Raw genomic sequence first — 23,803 nt, forward strand, 5'->3', positions numbered from 1 at the left:
CTGATCCTGTGAATTATTTCCTGTTCTTGTGGTTTTTCAGCTTATTGAGGAGGAGGATTGTGACCTTATAATCTCTCATGAGTGCCTTTTTCTTTATGACTATTAAAAAATGTTTTTAGAGTGAAACATGCTTGCAGCCCAAGTTTTAAAAATTTCAAGTTATTTTACCATCCTTTCACATGAGCTTTTCCAAGTTTTTAGATAGGCAGTCCTCAGTAAAATCCAGGCTAATCTAAGACCCAAACTTCATTCCTGAAGGTTGCATCATGGTCTCATATGGCTGCTACAGCTTTAACATTATATACTTGCTCTATACAAGAAGAAGAAGGAAAGTCAAGGACAAAATAGGGACCTCTTCCCAGCTAATCAGTTCTTAAATAGTAACCCGAGAAGTCCCACACAACACTCCACATAGACCCAACTGTCCAGAACTAAGTCTTACAGACTTCCAGAGAGAGAGTGTATAAGCTTTTATTCTGGGTGAAGAATGTCCAACTAAATATCCTGTCCCTCTTACTTAGTGGAAGGAAAAATGGATTTTGGGTCAGGCAACCAACAACCTGTGTGACAATAGAAAGCCACCAAAGGGTTTAAAAGCAGGGAATATAATGCTTTATAAAAGAATGCTCTGAGCATGTTTTCCTATGTCTCTTGGTCTTCCTTATGTCCTCTTTCAAAAAGTATCTATTTAGGTCCGTTGCCCGTTTTTTGATTGGGTTGTTTATCTTCCTTTTGTTAAGTTGTATGAGTTCCCTTTAAATGTTGGAGATTAAACCCTTATCGGAGATAACATTGGCAAGTATGTTCTCCCGTGCAGTGGGCTTTCTTATTGTTTTGTTGATGGTTTCTTTTGCTGTGCAGAAGCTTTTTATTTTGATGTAGTCCCAATTATTTATTTTTTCTTTATTTCCATTGTGCTAGGAGCTATATTGGAGAAGATATTACTTTGTCATTTGTCTGAGATTTTACTGCTTGTGGATTCCTGTAAGATTTTTATGGTATACCGTCTTACGTTTTTCATCCACTTTGAGTTTATTTTTGTGTATGGTGTAAGTTGGTGGTCTAGTTTCATTTTTTTTTTTGCATGTATCTGTTCCAATTTTCCCAACACCATTTATTCAAATGACTATCTTGACTCCATTGTATGCTCTTGCCTCCTTTGTCAAATATTAATTGAGCATAGTGGTTTGGGTCAATTTCTGGGCTCTGTATTCTATTCCATTGTTCTAGATGTCTGTTCATGTGCCAGTACCAGGTAGTTTTGAGAACTGTGGCTTTGTAATACAGCTTGAAATTTGATATTGAGATCCCTCCTGCTTTGTTCTTCTTTCTCAGGATTGCTGCAGCTACTCGGGGTCTTTTATTTTTATTTATTTATTTATTTATTTTATTCCAGATAAACTTTTGGAGAGTTAGTTCTAGGTCTATTTTAATGGGGATTGCATTGAATCTATAGATTGCTTTGGGTAGTATGGACATTTTAATGATGTTGATTTTGCTCAAAGACACTAATTATCTGAGAGATGCAAATCAAAATGATAATGCGGTACCATCTCACAACTGTCAGAATGACTGTCATCAACAAATGACAAATGCTGGTGGGAATGCAGACACAGTGCAGCCACTGTGGAGAACAGTATGGAGTTTCCTCAAAAAACTAAAAATGGAACTCCCATTTGACCCAGTTATCCCACTTTTAGAAATATCAATATATCCTAAGAAACTAGAATCACCAGTCAAAAAGGATATATGCACTCCTATATTCATAGCAGCACAACTTACAATAGCTAAGATTTGGAAATAGCCTAAGTGCCCATCATCAGATGAGTGGATTAAAAAACTGTGATACATCTACACAATGGAATACTATGCTGCTGTAAAAAGGAAGGAACTTCTACCATTTGCAACAGTATGGATGGACCTGGAGAGCATTATGCTAAATGAAATAAGTCAGTCAGAGAAAGATAAATATCGCATGATCTCATTCATTTGTGGAATATAATGAACAACATAAACTGATGAACAAAAACAGATCCAGAGACCGAGAAGCATCTATCAGACTGTTAAACCTCAGAGGGAAGGTAGGGGAGGGTGGGGGTAAGATCAACCAAAGACTAATATGCATGCATATAAGCATAACCAATGGACACAGACACCAGAGAGGTAGTGTGTGGTAGTGGTGAGGGCATGAGTGGGAGGGTAGGGGGTAAGAGAGGGATAACTACACATATGCAATACTTTAATCAATAAAGAACATTTTGAAAAAGAGAATACTCTAGCCCTGGTGGAAAATTGTTTATGAGAGAGAAACAGTGGAAGCAGGGAGGCCAGTAAGGAGTTTGTTGAGGAGTTCAAGGACTAGGTGGGCAGCAGTAGTGGTAGAGTGGATAGATCTAGGCTAGAGTGTAGAGTTCAGATCTACAGGTCTTGATAACAAGGGAGGTGTGAAGGAAGAGGAGGATTCAAGAATGAACTCCAGGTTTTCTAGTTGAGTAACTCTGAGGATGATGGTGCAATTTATGGAGATGAGGAAGAGAATGAGTTTGTAGGGAAAATTAGGAGGTTAGTTTTAAGTATGTCAGGGTTGCGATATCTATGGGAGGTTTTAGTAGGCAGTTCAATATATATATATATATATATGTGTGTGTGTATATATATATATATATATATATATATATATATATATAATTAATTTCAGGAGTTCAGAGAGGAGGTTAGAGTCTATCCATTGGGTTTGTAATTTTAGGGATGTTTACCATCCCCCAGGGAAGGTTCAGAAAGGAAGGGGGCTCAAAGGAGCGCTAACATTTAGAATTTTATAGGGAAGGAGATGTCAACAGAAGAAAGTGCGGGGAGGCCAAGGAAAACCAAGGGGTGCCCTATTTTGGAAACCTGGAAAGGCAGGGCTTCAGGATGACATGCTCTAATTGTGTAAGGTTGCTGAGAGGCTGAACAAAAGACAGCCAGGAAGATATCCAATAGACCTGGAAATCTGGAGGTCACTGTGCTCTTCATACAAATGTTTCAGTGGAGTGGTGGGGATAGATGCAGGAGTGGAGAGGGGACCAATAGCATCCACCTGCTGTATGTAGGCTGCAAGCCTCTGAAAAATGAAGCATACCTCAGGAAACCCAAAATCCTCAGAGGATAATTGGAGGAGGTAGGATGGAGCCCATACAATGAGTTTAAGCTGCTGCCTGCTAGCTTGTGGCTACAGGATAGCTTTGGGGACAAAAGAACAGTTTGTCAGCTTATTGAACATTCACCCTTTGTGCCAACAATCGTCAGGAGTGGACATGATCATGAGGAAACCGTTCCAGAAAAGTGTTCTCTGCTCGAAGCTCACAAGTACAACCTGGAAGGAGAAAAGCCTGTTTGACATGCATGTGGCAGCAACACAAATCTGATCAGTTAGGCTCCTTGAAACCAGGAAATCATAAGCAAAAAAATTGTTGACCCTCCCTTCCCCCTGAAGATACAGCAAGATGATTTCTTGTGCTTAAAGAGTTTTTAAAGAATCTTGGGCAAAACTTTCCTGATGGCAACAAGCTGAGCCTGGCTGATGTGCTTCTGCATTGAAACCGTGTTTTACAGCAGAAGGTCCTGCATGTTCTCCTCACATTCCTTCTCTGAAGCAGGAGTGAGTAATAATATCCCTGTAATTAAACAATGTCTGGCACCTGGAAGCCAGAAGTGCCCACCCCCTGATGCCAATGATGTCAAAACAGTCCGCCAGCTTTTTATGTTGTGAAGCTGGTACTTATTTATATCTGTGAGTTGGTTTTCCTCTGTGGGCTGCTGTGTCCCTTAAGTACTATAATCAATGCCACACTGCAGTGGTCCCCAGGCCTATGAATAGTTACTTCCTAAGTAGTTCTTTCATTTCGGGGACACCTTGTCTACTCAGAATCTTAATTTTGTTATGAGTAATTGGGAGAGGAGGCAGGCCAGACTTGAAGTTAAACCCTTCATCTGATGAGTTATTCCTGGCTTCTGGGGACAGTCCATGGTGCTGGAAAGGAGAGTGAGAATTTATGTTCCCTGAGCTTCCTTCCTCTTTTCACAAAGTGAAGGAGGGTTTTGTTACAGGCCATGGAGCAGGACTGCACACAATCCCTAATGCAGGGGTCTTCAAAGTGTGATCCCTGGGCCACCTAAGAATCATTAGAAATGCAGTTTCATTCACTAACCCAAACCTATTGTATTCAGACTGTCAGGCAGTTCCCAGCAGTCTGCCCCTTAGCAAGCCCTCTAGGTGATTCTGTCACAAGCTTAATACCGTGGAGCACTCCCCTGCCAGGAAGGAGAGAGGTTCAGGGCCATTCCAGATTAGAAGAAAAAAAATACAAATTAATGGGGATAACACTGGGTCTATGTTTGACTATCTTACGAAGCAGTACAAATCTATAGGTTTCCACTCACTCTCTGAGGCCTTGGAGATGTCCGTCTACCCATGCACTCACTGGAAAGGAGGGGAGGGGAAAGAAAGGGAGGGAGTCATGCTGGGAATGGGAACTAGAGTGGAAGAAATAGAGGCAGCTTGAGTAAGACATTAGATTGTAATGGGAAACAGAAAAATGGCAGGGTTGTAAAGCATAAAAATATACATAAAGGGTGTTTCCAGAAGATGGTCCACTTTCCTGTATCTAAGACTTTGAGGTGTCTTTATAGATTGAGGGCTTTAATTTTTATGATTTTTTTTCTTCATATTACTGCTTTGTGTTTTTTTTTTTTTTTTTAATTCAAAAAATGGTAAGACTCATTTTATGTAGCAAATATTTGCTTTGAGCATGCTAATGTGTTATTGAATTCAACAGTATCTGTAACATTTATTTTAAATTTGTGGTTAAGAACATTCCTGTTTTCTATAAATGCTCAGGAGGGGACTTTTCTACATCCTCTGAGTAGGAAATGGAATTCCTTTTTCTCTCTGACATCTGGCTCATCCTTGCTGGGGTGGTCCTCCTCTTCCTCTCACCCATAAATGTATAGAAACCGCCCAATAGGATGTGTGTCCTATTTCCATGGCTGTGACCAGATCTGAACCCCACTCCAGTTCTGCAGGGACATGTGACAAATGGTGTTGCAGTGTTTTTTGGCTTTTTTTTTTTTTTTTTGGTTGGGAAGAGACGAGGGATTCATATCCTAACAGCATCTTCAAAGTACATAGGTAATTACATGAGGTCTTGAAAGATCTTAATAACTTATCAAAGGAAAACTAAATAGGCAAAAGTATATTTTAAAAAGTTTGATTTTTATACCCAGAAATTTAGACAGCTAGTAGCATATGTGAAGAATATGAATTCTTAAAAAACATGCAAAAGCAAACTTGTTTTATTGATAAAGTAATATGGCATTTTATATCTCTGCATCTCAGTGTGAGTAGTGTTATTGCACTCTCACCTTCCTGCCTTTGACTTCCTGATTGTAACTCTTGTGTTAAGAGCACATCTATCACTTTCATGAGAAGCATAGATGATTTAATTTTTTCTTCATGCAAATTTTTATAAAATTGAGGAGAAATTGGGGGAGGTTTGCCAGATTTAGCAAATAAGAAAACAGATTGCCCAGTTAAATTCAGTTACATAATACTTTTTGCTTATTTGTTTGTGTTTGATTTTTAGTATAATTATGTCCCAGGTGATATTTAGGACATATTTTCATTAAAAATTTATTCGTTGTTTATCTGAGATATAAGTTTGACATGGCGTACTGTATTTTATCTAAATTGGTAGGAACTCCAAAATGATAGCTTCTGAACATTATAGTCATTCAAAATTACCCAGCTATTAACTAAATTGCCTCAGATAAGGATATCTCCACCTGGATATTCTTGGGTTATATCTTATGTCTGTGGGCTATGTACATTTTTAAGTCTGAAGGGAATCTGACCCTTCTCCTCAAGAAATCACAACAGAATGAAGTGGATGTAAGCGATAGAATTATAGGGATAATCTTGAAGAGACCCTACCTTTTTTCCAGTGTAATTTTTAAATAGGTTATACATGCACATTTCTTTTTTTTCCTCTCATAGGTTTTCCAAATTAATAATAAGTGACCTTTTGGTGCATGAAAAAAAAAATGTGATGAAATACACATATCTTAAATTTTATCATCTTAACTATTTTTTTATAGTCTTCAAACATTATTGCACTTTAACTTTCATAATGTGACAATGCATGCATGAAAAGATCTGCAGACTAGTTTTAACAAATCAAAAAATACTTTTAAGCAAGACATGATTGTCCTAAATTATGTATTAGGTAAGAATTTTACCAATGTTGCTTATATTAGCAGTAACGCTGGAGCTGGAGAGTATTGCACCTTCTCAAAGCTGCACACTGAGAACCACCAATAGTGTGGTGGGACTTGTGGCCCTTCCCAAGGGCCTGCATCTCCCTGTGCTTGTGACACCATTGGGTGTCAGGATTTCTTCTGATAGCCTTAGGGAATGGATCAATGAAGATAACCTCAAAGAATTTGTATGTGGAATCTTCACCAACCAAGTAAGAATTCAGGACTCTTAGAGCCCCACAATGGCATCCAGAACGCTCCTCAGCAACAGATTCAAGACTTCAGGCAAACTTTAGTGGTTAACCCCATGATGGACAGGCTTGCTGTAGGTTGCACTCACGGTGCACACGAATCTGATATATGACATAGCCTTGCTTGGCCTAGTACCCCAACCTGCCCGCTTTGTCAGGGCAGATGTGGAGCATAGACAGCTGGCGGTACTGCCAGCAGCATGGTCCTAGAAGGAAGTGCATTACATCTGACTGCTTCTTCCTCCATAGCTCCTGGATGTATTTGTAAGTGCCCATCTTGGCTTACCTGATGTTTGTGGCCAGACGGAAAGAAAGAGCCTTTCTCCCACCTCATCTTAACTGTTGTGTGTAGTTCCAAGACAATAAGTAGTTTTACATTCTTGTACAAATATTTTCAACATTCATGTTCAGAACTCTCTTCATATTGCAAAACAGAAACTCCACCCAGTAAATAATAACTCTATTGCCCCCTCCCTCCAGCCACTGACTCCATCTCCTCTAGTCAGTGATCTCTGTTCCCAGGTTTGACTGGCAGCAAACATCTTCCCTACATCCCCCAGAATTCCCGCCCACGTGCCCATCTTTCCCGTTGTCCAGTCCCTTCTTCCCCAAGTAATCTGCAGGAAATGGACCGGTGGTTCCCTGGAGAATGTAAAGTTGCAACTTCCTGGTGAAGCTGCCCAGATGGGCCATGCTTATAATGTTTGGTCTCGCTTTTGCACCTTTCCTGCTATTAATAACCAGCTAATTACAACTGTATCACTATGATTGTCTTAAAGCTTATTATTTTTTAAGTGAATTGCATATCTACACTAATAAAAGAGAAAGATGCAAATTGACTATGCTTTCATGATGCCCACCAGCCAATCAGGAGTGAGTATGCAAATTATCCCAACAAAGATGGGAGGTTAATTTGCATATGCAGGCGCCGAGCTGCCGGGGGCGGTCTGCACCACCCCAGCCACTTAGGGCCTCTAGGCAGCATGGGAAGGTGGGAAGGCGGTTCTGGGGCCAGAGTGGAAAGGTGATGCTGGCAGACAGGGAAAGGAATGCCCATTTTTGCACCAATCTTTGTGTATCGGGCTTCTAGTTGGATATAAAAGTAATTTAAATTTCTCATACTCAGTTCTCTTATATTCTGCTCATCAGCATTTGGCATTTGTGGACTTGGAAAATATTTTAACTTCTTGAACATTATCATATATGTGGCATGAAGCAAATATCTCTGCAACGCCACTTGAAAATATTTATAGCTACCTTATTTATGGAGGTCACTGTTGGAATTTTGAGTTTTAGATTTTCAAATGGATCCTGTTGTTAATGATTTTGTAGATTTTAGGTCTGTCTGAATTCCTGAGCAAGCTACTAACCATTTGGCCTGCAGGGGTTACTTTTAAGCTAATTCTGGTTTCTCCCTGTGTTTTGAGACTTTAAATGGCTAAGTTTGCATGAAACAAGCTTACACCAGGACCATCTGGTATATCAAGGTGACCGATTCTCAGCTCATTTGGTTGAATGTTTCCTTCTGGAATGCTCTCTGTTAAATATGTACGCACATATATACCTTTACCTGGATATCTTAGGTTGTATCTTAGATTTAACACAAGGTCATTGTTTCACAGTTGTAGGCTCCTTGTCTCACAAAAGGTGATGACAACTGTCCTTTCAGGTTCAATTATAAAATCATGCCATAATAAAACCTCTTTTGTACTTCGTCCTAACTTGCCAGGATTAGTATAAGAAAGTCAACATGAAATTCTTCTCATTTATTAATCCCAAACATCTAGGTCCAAAATCCTTGGAAGCGCTGGATTGGATTTTAGGCTGAGTTCCTGTCAGGGTTTGTGCTGCTTCCTTCTTATGGCTGCCCTCCTCCCTGATGGTGCCATGGGAAGCTGAGTGTGTGAGCGTTAGTCTGCACTTCTGTTCCTAGCAGTGCGGTTTGTTTGACCTCATAAGCCAGGCAGGGTACACTGGGGGAGAGTACTACGTTCAAAGGCAGATGACCCAAGATACATTTGGTTTTAAGTAGGCCACTCAATGTCTTTTCATTTCCTTATTTTAAATTGTAGTGTTTGCCTGCTCCAGCTACCTCACTGCTTACTGTTGCAAAGATAAATAAGATATAATTTGTGAAGGCTCTTTGTAAATTCAAAAGCCCTCTCCAAAGGATGAGTGGGTTCATGTACCACGTACTTAAGTTGAAAGAATTAAAAGAATTTGCGTTCAATAGTATTTTTACTACTTCAAGGTGTTTTTACCGATAGGTCCCATTTGATCAGTTTAACACCTTGTGAAGTAAGAATAACTGCTGATAATATCAGACCCATACTGGGAGAAAGGACACTGGAAGGTTTGGTCCCCTTGCTAAAGTCAGGTCACCCAGGGTTAAAGCCCTAGGGGTTTCTCTCCAGCCCTGGACCACTGTCACCACCTGCACTTCCCTTCATGTTACCAAACAGGAATCATAAGCTCATCACTTGGCAGCTTCCTGTTATCCCCTTTCAGCTGAGCCCTGTGACACAGGGGAAGGTAGATCTGTGTGGTTTGAAGCAAGAGACAAGGAGCTCAGGGACCAGTAGGTTCAACCTGGGAGCCATTCGAGTGGACTCTGTCTCTGCTTCTCCTGGGGCCCCTTCCAGGGAAATCAGTAGCCCAGTAATTTCTTGAGTCAGAATTTTAAACTTCCCAGTGGCTAAGAATATAAATGTAGGAAGGGCTCAATGGCAGCAATCTGAGTTGGAACGAGGAGCATGTGTGTTATTTGCAAAGCAAACACATTATTTTTGGGTTGCTCATTTATTTTGGGGTGACCTTCTGGGGGGAGTTGCTGGAAAAAGGAGGGGGACAGGAAGGCTTGGCAGTACCACAGACTCTTACATCTACAGTGTCCTTCAAGAGGTTTCAAGGACCTTATGTCAGGCTTATTTGCATATCTCACGTTGTCCTACACAGGTGTTCTGTAAATACCTGAGTGACCAAATGAATAAAACACGGAGGAAAGTCCTACAATGCTTTACCTGAAGGGCTGGTTTCGTAGTGGGATGTATTCTAAATATGTTCATTCATTTAACAAATATTATTTTGAGCACTAGCTGTATGCCAGATACTGTTCTAGGGGCTCAGGATAATGTAGAAACAAAACAGGCCCCTCTCTTCTTGGGGCTCGCGTTTATGTTTTGGGTTAGAAAGCACAGATGGATACATATGGAGGGAATTAATTAGTTGAGGTGTATATTTTAATTACAATTTGTTTGAGGAGATTGTCAGTACACTTTATTTATGTGTATTAATCAGTGAACTAAAGCCTATGTTATGAAGTAATGACAGTTATGAGTGTGTGTATATAAATATATAGTGTATTTACCAGTCACATAGAGAGCTAAGATTTGGTACTAGGAATAATTCAGCCTTTTTTTTTCTTCTTCAAATTTTGCATATAGGTCTACTCTCGTGTTACCATCACCACAATTCAGAGAATAAATATGTCCATCACCTCCAAAAGCTTTTTGTGTGTCCTCTGTTATTGCTGTTGTTTGTGGTAAGAGCATTTAACATGAGGCCTAGCCTATTCACAAGAGTTTAACTGCAAATAATTTATTGTTAAATAGAGGCAGTATGTTGTACATTGGATTTCTAGAATTCACTTCTCTTGTATAGCTGTAACTCTGTACTTCATAATCTACATCTTGGGGTTGGTGCTGTTTTGGATGGTATTTTGATGGCAGGGCTCACCCATGCCCCAATTCTGGCTTGCTCTGTGCTCTTCTTCCCCGTAGAGTTCCTGGGATAGCCTGTGTCAGAGAGTTGACAATCTGAGAAGCAAGGATCCATCTCTTAATAACTGGGAGACTGTGTTGGACTAGCTTGAATCTCTGCCTTGAAACCAGCAGGGTTAGCTGGCAGTTTGGTACAGAAAGTTAACCAGGAATATCCATTTTTCAAGAAGAATGCTGAGTCCCGTTGTACTCTCCGATGCACAGAACCATCAAGAGAGACGTGGGAACATGGCTTTATACCTTGCTCAGGTGCACACACCCCTGCCTGGTTGGTTATGATTACCCTGGGCCAGTATGATTAGCAAGTTCTCCCGGGCTGGGGAAAGCAGGGTCAGGCTGAGCTTGGAAATAACGATGGGAGGGATATGTAGAGTGGCGGAGGAGCAGAAGTACCTCCCAACAAAAACTTTAAGAAACTCTTCCCCAAAGGCAAACTATTTCTATCTTTTTATAAAATTTCTAAAACCTGCTTCCAGTGAAACGGGGAAAGGGTTTCCTTTATCTGTGATATGTAATGAGCTTGTCATATTTTTGTCCCATAATTTGTTACCTTGTACAACTGATCATTATGACAGTAGTAGAGATATTTTTTCCTCCCTTTCAGAATCCACATAGTACTGCTGTAAGCTTGTGATGACAAGCAGGGTTTTGTTGTTTTTGATTCTCACTGGATATGTTCACTGATTTTAGAGAGAGAGGAGAAAGGAAGGGAGGGAGAGAGGAAAAGAGAGAGAGAGAGAGAGAGAGAGAGAGAGAGAGAGAGAGAACATCCATGTGAGAGAGAAACATTAATCAGTTGCCTTATATATGCACCCACAGCCTAGGTATGTGTCTGACTGAGAACTGAACCACAAACCTTTTTGGGGCACTAGACAACCAACAGAACCTGGGTGTTTTTTGTTAAATTTTTAACTGCTTTTGGACAGTATAAATTTGGAAATGTATTAAACTGAGCTTCTTTTGTAACCTATACATGTTTGTATTATGTTTAAATGTTGTTACATGACATTTATCTGATATTTTACTGTCCCAATTATTAGGCAATGGAATTGTCTAGTGATAAATCTAAAATATTGTTTAAGAAATTCAGAGAACAGCCAGTAGATGGCAGCATGGTGTTATCCTTTAAATGTGTAAAAATCGTATTGCAGCTGCAATTTGGCATTATTTAGGGAAAATGACTTCATACTTCATTTAGAAAAACTACACTTTTGAAAATTCTCACCAGATGTTATGCTTTTATTGACTTTACACACACACACACACACACACACACACACACTCAGGAAATATCAATCAATTGCCTCCTGTATCTCCTGTATGTACCCTGACTGGGGATTGAACCCACCCAGGTATGTGCCCTGACCAGGACTCAAACACCCATCCCTTTGCAATATGAAATGATGCTCCAACCAATTGAGCCACCTGGTCAGGGCTAGAAAAACTACATTTTAATCAACAAGCAAAGAGCTTCTAAGTGAGTTCTGGGCAAGCAAATTCTTTCACTTATGGTCTGTGTGACATTATTTTAGGTATATGTGTCAGGTATGTGTTGCATTCTGAGGCTAGGAATAACATCTTCTCTTCCCACAATGCTTAGCACAACAGTGTTAGGCATGTAATTGTGCAACTACCTGATCAGGAGTCTGTTAACTCAAAAATGATTATAAAGTTTTACTCATATACTTTCTATAAAAAATACAACCCTACAACATCCTATGTAGTGTGTAAAGACTCACATACATGCCACACATACAGATACACCCCGTGACCATGCTGCATCATGTCACTGGATATTGAAAACTTCAGTGTGTGAGCCTTTCATGCTCTGCTTTTCCCTCATGTCTCCTGTATCCTTGTCCTTGTCTATGCTTCTTGCCTCCATTGGCTCTGCCATCAGTTTGGCTTTTGCCCTCATTCTGTCTTCAAAGCTGCTCTTGCTAAGGCTGCCAGGGATCTCCACAGTGCTACATCCGAGGGACACACTCCCTGGCTCTCAACTACTTCCCATCGGGGCCCCTGCTCTTACACTTTCCGATTTGCCATTCCTCCTCCAGCAGCAACTGCTCACTGTTCATTAAATTCCTCCTCCTCTTCTGTCTGAGCTAAATGTTGAGGTTCCTGAGGTCACAGTCAACTCTGACATCCTGCCTTCATGTTCCTCAATCAAACCACCTACCTCTCTTGTCACTATGGCTCCCACCCGAGGCCAAGACACAAGGCCTTTGCCTCTGCACCCCCCAGCCTCCTCCCACTGATTCTCTTATGTCCAGACTAACTTCCCTCCAATCCCTTCCCATTTCTTCAGAAAGCTTTCAAAAGCAATCTCACTCCTCCAAGTGGAAACACTCCCAAAGCTCTTTATTGCTTCTAAGAATAAAGGCTTAAACCCTATCACCTCATTGTGTATTCTCACCCCACCCATCTTTTCAGCTCATTCTTAGCCATTCCTCTTTGCTGGGTGTGCTCCAGCTGCAATAGCATGCCTGTTTCCACCGAAACCTCTGCTACCTCCTGCAGACACCAAGCAGTCCTGTTCTCTGGCAGGTTCTCTCTTTGGGGCCCCCTTAGTGTGAGTTTAAATGCCTTTTCCTCAAGAACTCCTTCCCTCGTCCCACAGTCCACATCAGGCCTTCCTCCTGCGACAAGTTCTCATTTCATGTGGCATTTATTTCAGCACCTTTAGCACAACTCTGTTCATGAAATTTTATATAGTCACGTGTTCCTTCCTAGACTTCCAGCTGTTGTTACCTGGTTCTCTGTTGTATCCTGGTCCTCAGCAGAGTTCCTGGAACAGACTGGGCTAGTATAAACATGATAAGCATGTAATAAATGCTCCAGGAACTTGGGAGACATTTCACTTTTAATTTCTAAAGCTTAGCTTTTCATTGTCGTAGATTACATATCAACTTATTACACCCATAAGGTTGGTAAGAATGTTGTTACTAGAAACTTGTTTAAAATTATTCATGTCAAAAATGAACTTTATAGAATACCAGGTGTATTATTAAGAAGTAGTACAGTGAGCTTTTATTGGGGGTGGGTGTTAAATATCAATATTTTAAAATTTTTATTTTATTATTTTTTATTTTTTGTAATTGTCCATAACTGTGGGCAGTATAAATTAGATAATAAAAGATTTCTCAAATTGCATCAAGAAAACCTCTTTAGAAAAAGGGCTATTTTAATTGTCTTTAATATATATGACAATTCTATGCATCCTGGCTACATTCCCAGATGTATTCTAAAATAAAATGAAAAAGGCATCAAGATATTTGTATAAAAGCCCCACCATTTTAGAAGTAAATACAATTTTAGTCCGAATCAATCTTGTAGACCACAATTACTTCTAAAAATATACCCACGTTTTATGTCTCAATTTGAACACCAAGGAGAAGCAGCAATGACTCATCATTATTACTTTAAAAAAACACCTAAAACCAGAAGTAATCCAGGCCTGAATCTGAGAGCTCTTTCCCCCTAAATCAGCTTCCCTGGATAGCTTTCTTACTGATTTCAAAGTTGTCGGTGTAATAGCATAGAGTGCCTTCCTGCTGCATTACTCACAATGATACTTTTTTTTTGTAAGATACATGATCCCTTCTACTTTCTAATCTAATAGAAGAGGAAGGGAGTGGGGGAAGAAGATTGCTGTGTGGCTCAAGGAAAATTATTTGCCAAGAATAAGAACCCTGTGCTGATTATTGCACTCACAAATCTCTGCTACATCCGCCAACCCCCGCCACCACCACCATAGGAGACCTTTGGTACTTTTAAAGATAATTATTGCTTCCTTTGGTTCAAAGAATAACTCCCAACCCTCTGGCTTCTGTTGAGTAGCATATTTAATATTCACTTAGAAATATCTATAATCTAGAGAGAAAAAATCATCATGGGTCTATAAAGGAAATTTTAAAAAACTTATTTTGTACAACATGAAAGGATTTTAATGATGACTAGAAATATATTTTAAAGGTTGAAATAACATTTAAAAGAGTCTACCTTGTCTATTTATTGGTTTTTGGAAGATACTGTGCTCTCCTTACATTTAATGCCATTGTGTACACGATAGAGGTGATTTATTTCCTCCGGGAGCTTATTTCAAGAGATTGGCCAGGCCTGATAATCCAGTGCCAGCATGCTGGGCATAGGCAAAACCCAGAAAAGGGAAGTAATTTTATATTTATTACACTTTTCTCAAAAGAAAAATACAGAGAACCAAAACAGAAGTTAGTTGAAGTAACTCTTTTACATGATTGTGTATTAGGGTATTTTTTTGGTTTCCTCTAGCAGAATTGAGGGAAATTTTATGATAAAATATTTCATTTAATATTTTATCATAAATTTTCCCTCAGGTTATTGAGTAAAATGACCTACTATTCCATCCTAAGGATGATCCATAATTTATTTAACTCCTTCTTCATTTTTGGGATATTACACTTGTTTCAAGTTTTCCACTGTTTCAAAGAAGGCTATGTTAAACATTCTTATATGTTCAGTTATATATTTGTTGACGTGGAATTATTGGGTTGAAAAATTTAAGAATATTAATACCCTACAAATATACTTTCTGGAAAGGTAGTACCAATTTCCCATTGATATTTGTGTGAGAGTGTTCACTTTGCTACACCCTCAACAACACTCTGTATTTCATTCTTTGTGTGAACACATGTTGAATTCAATTACAGTGTGAGGTCAATTGGATGGAAGAATAAAGCATAGCCCCTTTCCTCAAAGGGCTCATAGGTGAGTGATAGAGAGGGACCATAAACCCATCACTAGAGTATGATAAATTTTGAAAGGGTGATCAAGTTTTGCCTAAGAAGAACACATAAAGGTGAAATTTTTATTAAATAGTTGAGGATAAGCATTTTGTAATAAGGTCAAAGAGTAAAATGCTAGAAGAGTGAATAGGAAGGGGGTAGAAGGGAAAGGAAGAGATTAACCAAAGAACATAAATGCGTATATGCACAACTCATGGACACAGACAATGTGTAGGGAAGGCCTGGGGTGGGCTGGGCATTGGGTAGAATAGGGGCGAAAAAGGGGAAAATAGGTGATATTTGTAATATAGGTGACATTTGTAAAAAAAGAGGAGTGGCTCTAATTGTTATACTTCTCGGTTTTCTAATTCTATAGTTTTTCATTTGATATGCTTGCTTCTCTCACATTTTCTTTTGTTATTGTTGTTGTTAATCCTTATCTGAGGATATATTTTTCATTGATTTTTAGAGAGAATGGAAGAGAGAGAGAGAAAAACATTGATGTGAGAGATGCACATCGGATTGGTTGCCTTCACACATGTCCCAACCAGGGCTGGGAATCGAGCCTGCAACTGAGGTACATGCCCTTGACCAGTATCGAACCTGGGACCCTTCAGTCCGCAAGCCAATGCGCTCTCCACTTAGCCAAACCAGCTAGGGCTGCTCTCAGATTTTGTATTGACTGTTTCTAATATGATTTGTGCTGGGACTCCAATTCCTGGAATTTATTAAAATTACAGGAAAATCAGGAGATGGTAGAATCTGAGGACATCTCAGAAAGACTACCCTCTATGGTGGGTGAACAGAATTGGCACAGCCACCATTTTGAATGATGAGAGGTGTTTCTACCAAGACTGTACCTGCATGCATGGAATAGAGTGGAGAGGTGAAGAGAATACGCATGCTTCATGTGTGAGCCCTGAACTGTTTCTATTTAGTAAAGCCTGAGCTCCCCAAATTATAAGACTTAGTTAATATTCAAATGATCACATTTGTTGCTGGTTGATTTTTCTACTCAGGCTGTAAATCATGAATTAAAATTGTGTGGGTTTTTGGTGTTTTTTTTGTTTTTGTTTTTTTTTTTGAAGAAATTTGGAATACTTGAAAATCCTGTACTATTTTTCTTTTTGTTGTTGTTGAATTATGTACTTTTAGAAATTTTAACCCAACAACAACAACAACAAAAAAAATCCCAAACAAAAACAGCCAAAGTAATTTCAAAGATTCTTTAGTTGTTAAGAATTATAGCTCGGTATACAAAATGAGTGAATAAATTACAGATAACCACTCCTCATTAACGTAGTTATAATTGAACTTGATACAGACAGATACACATCTCTTATTTAGATTGGAGCACTAGAGTGTATTCAAGTTCCATGAGACTCATGTTCTATTTTTTTGCTTATTTTATGTTGAATTATGTCCTCCTTTGTATCTGACCCCCAGGCAGTAAGCATTGGCAACATTTGTTAGGCAAAAAAAAAAAAATAGCCAACCATCAGTGAAAAACATGGGTGATCCAACTCAAGAGAAAATGAATACTTGAAAGTTAGAAAAAGGTAGTATCATATCTGTGTGCTTCAGGTGATATGGACTTTTTAGGATATTGGTCTGCCAATGAGTTTTTATACCACACTATCGGCCCAGTGCCCAAAATTCATGCACGGTAGGGTCCCTAGCGGCTGCTGGCTGCCGGCTGGGACCTCCTTTCCCTTGGCTGCCTTTTGCCACCGCCGGCCAGGGCTTCCCTTCCCCTGGATGCTGGCCCGGGCCTCCCTTTGCACTCCCCTTGGCCTGGCACCACCTGCCATCCTGCCACAGTCCCATTCTCCTCAGGGGTCCATTGGGCCTAGCAGTGCCTCCACTGCCTCCTGCTGTCAGTGCTGTTTCACCAAACGCTCACCATGTTCTGCACTGCCCCCTGGTGGTCAGTGCATGTCTAACTCTCAGTCAGTTGAATGCCCGCCCATAGGGACAATTTGCATATTAGCCTTTTATTATGGGATTGTATGTTTATAAATATCACCTACAGTTCTTCAGAAAAGCACAGAGCTAGAAGATCATTGCCTCTCACCGTCCTAGCTTAGTTACTTTTTCCTTGTTCCAGTTCATTGGATTGGCCAGCCAAAATTTAAAGCAATAGATTATGACCAAGTTTGGGTTGTACTCAGATCTGTACTTTTGTTTTGACTTGCTTAAAAGTTTATGCCTATTTCATAAGTTTACATGCTTTGAAATTCTCTAGTCACTAGTATTTCCTTTGCATTAATAAATTTTTTATTTTTAACACATTATGTGATCCATTGTATTTGCAAAAAGATACACATACACAACAAAAAATACCCCCCCCAAAACAAACAAACAAAAAAAAACCCTCCAGCAATCTATCTTTAGAAAATAAATTATTCCTAGCCATAGGATAGAACTTAAAAGTACTTTCCAGTGTTTGTGATGTCCTTTTATTTATTTTTTCTTCTGTTTGGGAGAATATATTATCAGCATTTATTTCATGTGCAGTTATTGCATGAAATCAAATAGCTTAAGCTTTGCTGTATTTGGTTCTTTCACTAGTCATATTAGTGATTATTTCAAAATGATGTTATTATGACTGCATTCTTTTGCATACCTGTTAAAACTGGATTTAATCTAGGTAGAAATCTCATTTGATTTTTTTGTTGATAAACCTAATGTGAATAATATTAAACTTCTAAATATAATTTTTATTTGAATTTATTAAATTGATCTTAGTGTTGAATCTATATACACTATTTTTTATCATGACATATTACCCCCCTTTAGTTGTTTTCCCCCCTTTTAATAGACTAGATGATTTGTCTTGAAATAAGTAACAAAGATTATAATCTCAAAATAAAATTCCCATAGCTTAATTTTACATAATAAAATTTAACTATCACAGCAACATTATGTATCCTTTAATGAAAATATACTGTCTTAAACATTATCCTTTTTCTAAGCTTTTTATTATCTTTTCCTTTTGTTAACAGTAGAAGTTTTTAAAAATCAAATGTTTTGAACTCTATTGAATTGTAATATAGAATTTTAAATACTAGATGTAAACATCATCTTACAAACAAATTAGAAGAGATTGAAATAAATTGAAGGGTTACTATCTTACTGGTTATAAGAACAATTTGGCTTTCATCTAAATGAATATGCAGTGTATGAATATAAAGAAATATAAATTAAGTTTAAATGGTGTTTTAAAAAAAGGAAGCTCGCCTTATTTGAGTTGAACATCTAATCTTGTAGATACAGAGTTTAAAGGTGGCGGTTGGTGGCGGGGATCTGGCTGTGGGGAAGCCTGAAGACTGGCCCAACCCTCCCCAAGGACTGTTCCATCATCATGTTTGCAATTAGGTTCATGGCCAAAACTAGGCTCAGAAGCACTTGATGATATCCAGGAATGTATGTGTATTACCCCATTAATTTAAACAGTTTTGAAGTGTATATATTAATTTCAATAGCTTTATCAAAAACTCATTCAACACCAAAAGATTAAAAAAATTAGACTTATAGTCCCCAAAGCATTAATAGGATTTACCTCTGGATGGTAGACTTAGAGGTAGTTGTAATTTTCTCTGAACTTTTCTATATTTTCCAAAAATTCTGCAGTGAATCTGTGTTAGTTTTTATCACAGGAAAGATAGTTACTTCAACGTGTATTTATTTAGATATATTCTTTCCTATGTTTTCTTTCAATATCATACAGGTATGATTAGCCTAAGTCCACTTACAAAATTTTTTTAAAATTGATTTCAGAGAAGAAGCTAGAGGGAGAGAGAGCTATCTATAAACATCAATGATGAGAGAAACAATGATTGGCTGCTACCTTGTATGCCCCCTACTAAGGATCCAGCCCACAACCCGGGCATGTGCCCTTGATCAGAATTGAACCCAGGACCCTTCAGTCCACAGGCTGATGCTCTATTCACTGAGCCAAATTGCCCAGAACCTAAATCTACTTTATAATTAATATATATATATATATATATATATATATACATATATATAAATATATATATTAGATATATAATATTTATAATGATTTTATAATTTTTTGCATATAATTTTGATGTATGTTTTGAAAGAAGAGCTTATGTTTGGGGTTTTGTAAGTTTTGTATTAATGGGCACCAATTAATGAAATCATCTTAAGTATTTATAAGGAAATCTCTGACTGTGGATGGGTAAACTGTTCAATGAGCAAATCAGTACAAAAATAGAGCCCTTACTCCTGTCTACCACTTTCCACCACCCTAAACTTTTCCATCCCCTTAAATGTTGTATAGTAGATGATGGAATTTATCATCTGTTACCTAGTTGTTTGTATCAGAAATTTAGGAGTCTTAATCGATTTCTTCTCATCCTTATATCCTATATTAAATCCATCAGCAAATCTTGTGCTCTCTTGTTTAAAATATATTTTTATTGACTTTTAGAGAGAGAGAAAGGGAGAGAGATAGAGGGATAATAACACCAGTGAGAGAGAAACATCATGCATCAGTTGCCTCCTGCACACACCCTACTGGGGTTCGAGCCTGCAACCCAGGCATGTGGCCTGGCCAAGAATCAAACTGTGACCTCTTGGTTCCTAGGTCAATGCTCAATCACTGAGTCACACTGGCCAGGCTCCTGTGTTCTCCTTCTTCAAAATGTATCTTGTATCTGTCCATTTCTGCTGTCATATACAAATCCTGTGTTCTCTTGTTTAAAATATGTTTTTATTGATTTTTAGAGAGAGAGAGAGAGAAAGGGAGAGGGATAGAGAGATAGAGACATCTGTTTATTCTCTACTCTTTAGCCCCACTAACCTCTGTGCTATTTTGCCAATACATTAACCACTTTCCTACTGTGAGGCCTTATGATCGCTGTTCCCTATACTTGACTGTCCCTGTCTTTCCATAGCTGGCTCTTTCTCACCCTAGAAGTCTCGCTTCTTAGTTCTTCCTTCCTCTGGGAGTGCTGACCTACAACTTGATACAAACGAGCCCATCTCTTCTCACAAATCCTTTCCAATCACTGCGCTCTGATTACTTCCTCTGTGACGCTTCACAGTTCTGAGTCACCTTTATTTATTTATTTTCTTTAAAAAAAATTTATTTAAAGCTTTATTGTAGAAAGTATTACATAAGTCCCCTTCCCCCCCATCAACCAACTCTAGCCCATCCCTACCTCCAACCCCATGTAAGTCTTCTACAACCCAGGCCCTCACTGTCTGTGTCCATGGGTTATGCATACATGCATACACAGTCTCTGGTTGATTACCTCCCACCCACCCTCTCTCCCCTGCCCCCCTCTCTGCCAGAGCATACGTTTTGTGAATGCAGGGATCTATCTGTCTTGTTCTTTACTAACACCAGCAGCTGACAGCATAGTAGATGCTCAATTAATAATGGCATATCAAACTACAGTGGTGCCTCGCATAAAGAACGCCTCGCACAGCGAACGCTGCACACAACGAACTTCATTTCATGATTCATACAACGAACTTCGTTTCACACAACGAAGTCGCCCGAGCTTCCACGACCGCTTTGCCCGAGCTTCCATGATCGCTGCTGATGTATTGCATCCTTCCGCGCAGGCACTGCAGGCAGTCGTTAGTCACTGCGCTTAACTTAAGTACGTATCGCGGCAATCGTTCTTCATTACGAATTAAATCACGCACGTATCACGGCAGTCGTCCTTTTAAGTTAAACTCAATATGTGCTTTTTTTAAAAAAAATTATGTTTTTAGATGTATCTAAATAAAAATAATAACAAAAAATTTATCTTTTATTATGTCATCTTAGCATATTTTATGCTACAGAACGAATTATTTTTTTTAACATGTATTGTTATGGGAAAACGCGTTTCACATAACGAACTTTTCGCATAACAAACTTGCTCCTGGAACGAATTAAGTTCATTGTGTGAGGCACCACTGAAGTTGGTAATGTGCATGGATTTTTATGTAGATCTTTATGTGAACTCCTATGTTTTCAAATAAAAATATAAAGAGGAACATTTTAGTTTTTTTCTTTAGCTAAGACACTAAGTTACATTTACCCCCTCCCCCAAAATGCTGCTGTATATCTAGTGCATTTTGTGGCAAATGAGTAATGAGGAGGAGGCAGATATCATGCCCTTTGACAGGTAGGAAACGGACACTCAGGTGAAATGTTTTGTGCACCTTCATATGCTGGTAAAGGCTAGAAGAGAAATCATCGAAGCTTTAGGGTCCCTTAACTAGAGCATTCTTTTGGGAAGGAGAACCCCAGGCTCTCCTAGGTTAAGTGATCACGGTTACAGCTGGAACCCTTGAGCAAGAATAAGAACCAGGGAAAGAGTGAGATCTAAGCAAAGTGCTCCTTAGGTACTTCTAGGGTTCACTTTGCATTCGACATGTAAGTCTTCTGCATCAGGGAAAATTATACCCATTTTTATAAAGGTGTGATTCTGTGTTTTACTGCATACTTTCACATGTAATAGTACATTAGTGTGAATTCTTTAAATACCACAGGCTTTAGTTTTGTTCCAGCAAATATTTCAGATATGCCTTTCATATTTCCTAGCTAATATATCTTGAACACAGATATTGTTTATAAAATACAGGAAGGCATCCACAGCGTTTGTAATAAATGTAACATGAGCTTTTTGGTTTCCAGACATAACCTCTTTAACTCTGTTGCTATGGATTTTCATTAGTATTCCATGGGGCCTGGGTTGCCATAGAAAATGTGTAGTTGTAGAGGGGTTACCATGGCAACAGTCTGCCATTATGTATTTTTCAATATTAGCTAGCTGGAGATGATAGTAAATATGAATGGTATTTGTTTGTGAGTCCAATATTGGAAAACAAACCAAACAGAATATTTTAATGTCCTAGTTATTTGCAACATATTTTAAATATGATGCCTGCTATCCTTTATACAAATAAATTATAGAAATGAGAGCTGCTCTAAAAACTTGGTTTAGCAGCCATTTAATTTGATCTCTGGGGATACTAAAATTTTAAATTGCCTTAAATGTTTGATGTGCATGCAAACTCCCATATTACAACGCTGCTTGCCAAATAAACAGATTTTGTTTTAACCATGGCCCCATCATGACCTTGAACAATAGCAGCTCAGGTACATGTGAGAAGACGAAGAGGAGGAAGAATCTTTTTTCAGTGTTAGAAACCGAACTCAGAAATAAAGGAAAGCACCTGGTGACTCACTGCTCAGTGCAGCTTTACAAAAGCAAGAAAATAGCAGAGGAACTATTTTCAGCAAAATGGCAAACCCTCCGTTTGAAGAAAGGTTTTAAAAATACTGTTCAAAACCATTTTAGATATTTCTAGCCCTTTAGCAATCATTTGTAAATTTCTAACATATTAGCAATGTTAGGCATATTGTGTCAGATGTCTACAAATAGCCTACATTGTTTTTACCATGATAGAGTGACACATCATTATTTTGTCACAGAGACAAGCAAAGAAAGTGTTAGGATAAAAATTGGGCAAATTGGATTTTTCTATATATTTGAGATTAAAAAAGAATGAACTTCAGCTTTTATAATTTTAACTTTGTGATCTGCCTAATTTTTTAAAATTGCTATTATAGACTGAATTTTTATATCCCCTCCAAATTCATATGTTGAAAACCTAATGTCCAATGTGATGTTATTAGGAGGTAAGACTTTTGGGAGGTGATTAGTTTCCTTGTAAAAGTTTAATGCCCTTATAAAGAAACCCCAGGGAGGTCCTTGCTCCTTTCACATGTGAGGACATTTGAACACACTGTCATCAGACATCAAATCGGCTGTTGAAATTGACCTTTACTTTCCAGCCTCCAGACCTGTGAGAGATCAGTGGTTGTGGTACACAGGCCATGCAGTCTGTAGGACTGTTACAGCAGCCTCAATGGCCTGGGACAATCACCACGCCCCTCTGAAGTTGTGGGAGATGTTGGGACTCCTTGTGTTTGTTTTCTGGAAGCCTTGTCAGGTGGGAGCTCGCCAGCAATCTTCCCCTCAGCTTTTCTTGTGGGGCATATATATTATTGATTTCAGAGAGGAAGGGAATGGGAGAGAGAGAGAAATATCAATGATGAGAGAGAATCACTGACCGCTGCCTCTTGTAGGCCCCCCACTGGGGTTTGAGCCTGCAACCCAGGCATGTGCCCTTGACTGGAATCAAACCCGGGACCCTTCAATCCATAGGCCAACACTCTATCTGCTGAGCCAAACCGGCTTAGGGAAACTCTCTTGTTTTTTATCTCCTAAGGCCCTGGACTGCATGAGTGAAACATTTACTATTTCTCATTCATGGCTTTCAAACTTTTCTTTCTTCATTCCTTCACCTTGAGAATATCTCAAGGTTCTGATATTCTCTTGTCATTTTAACTTTTTAAGTTCCCTCATCCAAACTGATGGCCCCGCTTTTACTTTTATGTGATGTCTTGAAAACCATCTAGTCGTTATCCTGGTCTCTTTCTCAGTCTGACTGGACGCTAGGGTTTACACTTGAGGGCTCTACTTTCAACTCAAAAGGTCATGTGACCCAAACCCTTTTATTTCTTAACCCTGCCACTTGACCCCTTAACTGTATTTCCAGTGTCTTTTAAAACCAGCTCCTCCTCTTACCTTTGAAAATGCCAAGGTTACTAATGTCTCAAACGCCAAGTCTCGGTGTTTGGGAAGCTCTGTTCAATTAGTAGTGTAATTAACAATAGGCA

General features: G+C 38.9%; 1 protein-coding gene and 1 pseudogene across 3 annotated transcripts in view; one reads left to right on the forward strand and one right to left on the reverse strand.

Moving 5' to 3' along the window:
* Positions 1-23,803, forward strand: part of ANK3 (ankyrin 3) — a 555,635-nt gene that overhangs the window by 48,021 nt on the left and 483,811 nt on the right. The window lies entirely within an intron of this gene.
* LOC311632649 (large ribosomal subunit protein eL15-like) lies at positions 6,291-6,821 on the reverse strand (annotated as a pseudogene). Its single transcript has one exon. The product of its transcript is annotated as a large ribosomal subunit protein eL15-like (transcript).

Source organism: Pipistrellus hanaki (assembly GCF_964339955.1).
Source record: "Pipistrellus hanaki genome assembly, chromosome: 14".
NCBI classification, from domain to species: Eukaryota; Metazoa; Chordata; class Mammalia; order Chiroptera; family Vespertilionidae; genus Pipistrellus; species Pipistrellus hanaki.